The 5,785-nt window shown below is 35.0% G+C and overlaps 1 non-coding gene across 1 annotated transcript; it reads left to right on the top strand.

The window, feature by feature from the left end:
• The first annotated feature begins 3,341 nt into the window (after window positions 1-3,341).
• LOC126032995 (small nucleolar RNA SNORA12) lies at window positions 3,342-3,485 on the top strand. The gene has a single exon (XR_007504158.1). It is a non-coding gene; the product is annotated as a small nucleolar RNA SNORA12 (small nucleolar RNA).
• The last annotated feature ends 2,300 nt before the right edge of the window (window positions 3,486-5,785 follow it).

Here is a 5,785-nt window from a genome sequence, read left to right on the forward strand (position 1 = left end):
GAGTGAAGAAAAAGATTTATAATAGAGAAAAGCTGGAATTGTGTTTTGTTTGCTTGTTTAGGAGGCACACTCTGTAGTGGCCAGGGGTTATTCTTTCACTCTGTAATAATTCCTGAGGAGTGAAGAGGGGAAGATATGGGTGTTGGGAATTGAATCTAGTTGGCCGCATGCTAGATAAATACCCTATCCTCTGTGTTATCTCTCCAACTCCTGGAAAGCTAGAATTTAAGGCTAGCCTATTAGCCAAGAATGCTTATGAAGTGATTTTAAGACTAAATGAATTTTAAGGCAAAACTAATTTGTTTTCAGTGGTTTTCCTGTGACCATCCAAGTATGAAACTCTACCTTTTCAGATCTAAACAAGGTAAAACCTATTTAAAAAAGTTCATAAATATTTTAAAAATATTTTCTTTTTCAAGTCACAACCAGTAGTGTTTATTTTGCTCTGGGCCCCACACTCAGTTATCACTCCTGGTGTTCAGTGAACCATATGGAGAGCTGGGAATCGAACCTGGATGAGCCACCTGCAAAGCAACCACCTTACCTACTATATTATCTCACCAGCCTCAATATTTTAAAAATATTTTCTAGGATGAGTTCAATATTTTATTTTACTTATATTTTTCAAATAAATTCATTTTTATATCCTAAAGGCAGTATGAGTAAAATACAAAAATACAACAATATTTGAAAGTATCTGATACCACCTTGCATTCACTGCTAATCTTCTGCTAAGAACAATCTGCATTCAGTTCAACCCCCACCCCAACACTTGACATTGACTTTATAGGAGCATTACAAAGTATACTGTTCCCCACATTTTCTTTTTTAATCCCTCAGTGAAATATTTGTTAACGTTCTTTACTGGGGAGTGTTTAAATATGGTGCATATTCATTGTTGCTGCTACTCTCGACTAATAAATTGATAAATAGATCATTCTTGTAGTCTTTGCACCTGCATGAGGCTTTGTTCACTAGTGCTTAGCCAGAGTGTAGTGGATACATCTGCTTTATAAGTTAACTGACAGAATTTGTTTATAAACCCACTGAAGAGCTAAATGAAGCAAACTGCATTATCATGCTTGCTAATTACATTTCATTTCAGTTGAAAGCTTATTACAGATACAGTCTGAAAACTTGACTTTTTAATTTTGTTTGCATCCACTTCTGCTTTGACTTCATTTCTGGGAGATGTTGTTAGGTTTTTTTCCCCCCCATAAACCTGAGGCAATTGACTGAAGAAACTGTAGTATTGATTAATATCCCCTCAACCCTATTTTTTAGTAAAGACTTGCTTCCGATGCAGATTTATGTCACTGCTTGCTCTAATAGATCCGCAAACATACAGAATGCATGAATGTATTTCACTTGGTTTTAACTCACCAATTCCAGAGTGGAAGGTTTGTCTCTTAAAGGCTCAGAAACATGATGGTAATGGCAAAGCAATCTGATACCCTAAACCACACATACCTGAACAAGCCACATTCTTAACACTGGCATGCCAATTCAGATATGCTCTCCTCTTTCTCTTCAAGATACTGTGCCTAACATTTCATCAACTGCTACCTTTGTGTAGATTTATGAACTGTGCTGGTCTCAGTTCCATCGTTTATCTTTTCCATATCTCCTTCCCATAATAAATACTTTTTCTCCAGCTCCACACACTCTGCAAGAAATAAAGATTATCATTGCCTGCTATCATCTTTTAAAATGGTCATTGCAAATCAGCACACTTTGCAGTGATTATTTATCAAAATAAATAAACTAAATTAGAAACTGTTTACTTTACTATACTTATTTAAATTTTCACTCCCACACATTTATATAATCTGGTTAGTTTCCTCAGCTTCTCCACTATTTCTATAGGTACAGCAATGGAAGATCGTCATATCTTTATGATACTGATAAACATAGCAGTAACTGAATAATCTGGACATGAAAATAGACTATTCTCATCATGTATCCATCATATAGAGGGACATAGAAATTTTCAAGTTTTTGGAGCTTATTGGAAGTATTCAATGACATTCAACAGGCATAACTGTTTTTAATAAAATAGTCAAAACTATTTTAATAAGAGTACAAAGACCTTGTTTGACTTTGCTTTATAGTTAGTGTTGTACTGTGTTGACTGATGGAGTCAAAGTGATGGTGGATTTAAGTGCCTTGGTGTAGACATTGCCAATGTTACCAAACTAGTTGTACATTTTGCAATCAGACACTTTCAGGAAAAACAGTGCCATTTAAGAATGACTTTAATTTGAGACCAGAACAATGGTGCATCAGAGAGCACACTTGCCTTACATTCGCCCAACCTGGGTTTGATATGCAGCACTCCTGATCCTGTTACGAGTGTGCCTGAGCACAGAGCCAGGAGTAAGTCCTGAGCACTGCTGGCTAGGTGTGGCCCCAAAACAAGACCAAAAAACAAAAAAACAAACAAAAAAAACAAACAAAATCCTTTGAATAAAAAAATGAATAATTTTGATGGAGCATTAAAATTATTTTTAAAAAATATTCCATATATTTAGTGTAACAAAATGCAAGAACATACAAAACACTGTTGCTACATACTAAACTATAATCAAATGTGTGCAGATACCTGAGGTTTTTTTTTTTTAAGATGCCATTTTAATTTAAGAGAATGACTGACAAACTATGGTTATTCGGTCATGTGTATTCAGAAGACATTTTTTCAAAAATGAACAAAGTGAGCTTGTCACTTCCAGGAAAACAACTGACAGTGTTTATTGCCGACAATAAAAATTGATCTATCAAGCAAAAATTTAGAATTTTGGAGAATTTGTTTCTACCACTGTAAGTTTGACAGCATCCCAAAACTTAAAGGCTTTCTTGATAAGAATTCTATGATACTAAAAAAAATAAAATAAAAAGAATTTTATGATACTAATGAGTGTGATTTGTTGATACTATGTTTTAAAAATATGTCAACATTTAGAAAATCTGTATAACTCAATGAAGCAACATTTTTTCTAATGACCAGTGAAAGATGCCACATATCAGACATATGACAACTTCATTCAATGTGCAAAAATAATCGATTTTATTTATTTGTTTTTTGGGGTCACACGCGGCGGCATTAAGGGGTTACTCCTGGCTCTGTGCTCAGAAATCGTCCCTGGCAAGCACAGGGAACCATATGGAATGCTGGGATTTGAACCACTGAAATCCCATTCGTCCTGGAACGGCTGCACACAAGGCAAATGCCCTACCAGTGTGCTACCTCTCTGGACCCAATAATTGATTTTAGTGCATGGAATTCATATGAATAACAGGGAAAATTCACTGATGTGGCTTCAGATTTCATATAGAAATCCTTGAATTGTGGTAGTTTTCTTCCTGGCATATTTGTTAAGTTTCCAAATAGGCCTGACTCTGCCACATATATTGTATAGGAGCTGGCAAGGTTGGAGCACAGAACACATTCTCTAGTCTTTCCCATGTCCGGTTTAGCTCACACAGACCCCAGATTATCGTTTAATATCCTTATGAACAGGCTGCCTGTCTGACCTGAGGAAAATCTAGGCTGATGGGTGCTCCTCCTACTCCCATGATAAGAAGGAAGAAAGGAAGGAAGGGAAGGAGGAAGGAAGGGAGGAAGGGAGAGAAGAAGGGAGGAAAGGAGAAAGTTAGGGAGGAAGGAGGGAGGCAGGAAAGAAGAAAAGGAAGGTAGAAAGGGAGGCAGGGAGGAATAGAAGAGAGGGAGGGAGTGAGGAGGGAGTAAGGAGGCAGGAAGAAGGAAAGACGGAGGGAGGGAACGGAGGGAAGGGAGGAAGGAAGGAAAGAAGGAAGAGGGGGAGGAGGGAGAGAGGAGGCAGGAGGGAAGGAGGAGGAAGTGAGGTAGAAAGACAGAGAGAAAAAGGATGGAGAGAGGAAGAGGGAGGGAGGAAGAAGAGAGGGAAGGAAGCAGGAGATAATTAATAAATTATCCTTGATAAAACTGTCACTTGCTGAATTTGGTAGTAGTATAAAAATAATTTTCAAAAATGGCTATCAAATATTTCTCACTTTATAGTAGCATACCATTTGGAGGTTGGAGATTCCTAATATTTGAACCCATACAATATACCAAAAGAGATTGAATATAAACATATTAAATATCTATTTGAAGTCAGAGTGATAGCATAGCAGGTAAGGTGTTTGCCTTGCACCTGGTCGACTCTGATTCAATACAAGGCATTACTTATGGTCTTTTGAGTCTTCCAGGAATGATTCTGAGTGCAAAGCCGGGAGTAGCCCCGAACACTGCTTGGTGTGGCCAATGAATTTTAAAAAACCTATTTACCATAGTTTCAACCAGATTTTGAAAAGATTTGCAAAAAATATATTACATTTAATTTATTAAATGTTTCTGGGTATTTTGGGGGAGGCACACCTGGTGATGCTTAGGGGTTACTCCTGGCTGTGCACTCAGAAATCACTCCTGGCTTGGGGAACCATATGGGATGCTGGGGATCGAACTGAGCTTCATCCTGGGTCAGCTGCATGCAAGTCAAATGCCCTATCCCTGTGCTATCTCTCCGGCCATAAATGTTTCTGTTTTATAAAATAAATTTGAATAGCATTTAAATATATATCCTACATTAAAATGTTTTGTGTTTGTAATTCTATATTTCTAATAAATTATTATGATAATATGAATAAATATAATTATTTTATTTGCGGTAATCAATAACTTTTTAAATGAAAAAAGGTTCTACAACCAAAAAAGGAAGAACTTCGGCTTTATATCATAGCATGAATATAAAATAAAGATGGCTTACTGTCTCACTTATGTCTTTACTTCAAGATAAACACTTGAATATAAATTTCTGTATGTTCATATATAAAAAATTAAAAAATTTCAAAATTTACATAATTATCACTATAAATTGCAACTTGTGACATCTTCTGTTATATGTCAGTATATTTGACCTATACATTCAATTTTGGTATTAAAAAATCATGGTTATAAGTACAAATCATGCATTCAAGTAAGGGAAATGTGTTGTCTACAGCTCTAATTCCTTTTCAAATATTATCACATAATGTAATAAATTGTCCTCTTGGTTCTGGATTTGACATATCACAAATTTTGATATCATATTTCATTTTACTTTTCCTTAATTTTTAGCTTGATTACTTAGCAATAAATATTTGGAAATATATCCTAGTTATCTTTCTGTTATAGATTTATAGTTTAAAATGTGGTGCAAATAAAATTTTGATGTTTTCTATATTTTTAGTTCCTTATGTCCTCAAAATCTTTTAGTGATCATGAAAGGAATGTATATCTCATTGTTTTAGAGGAAATAATCTTTGAGAGCACGTTGGTTAGCTGTGAAGTTGAAGGAATTTTATCCTAATTTATTTTCTTCCTGCTTAATCCTTAATCATTAGCATGTGTATTGAGTCTCCAACTATAAAGTACTTTCATTTATTTCTTCTTGCACTTCTGTAGTGACATGATGTAGTCATATGCTCTTTTGTTAGGTTTATGCACAGAGAGAATTGTCATGTTATCAATGAGAACTGATACTCTGATCACTACAAAATCTTATTCTTTAATCATTTTTATTCTTCTAAAATAATATTTTTGAAATTAATATAAATACTACAATTTTATTGTGATTTATTGAATATGACATGTCTTTCTTCATTCCCTCAACTTCTGTCTTCATGTTTATAACTGTTAGGTTACACAGTATTATACCTAAAAATAGATCATCCCTGGTTCCTTGTATGTTTGTTTACAACTTGGATTTACACACAAATAGAGATTGTC

The sequence above is a fragment of the Suncus etruscus genome, chromosome 1, assembly GCF_024139225.1.
Source record: "Suncus etruscus isolate mSunEtr1 chromosome 1, mSunEtr1.pri.cur, whole genome shotgun sequence".
Taxonomy (NCBI): Eukaryota; Metazoa; Chordata; class Mammalia; order Eulipotyphla; family Soricidae; genus Suncus; species Suncus etruscus.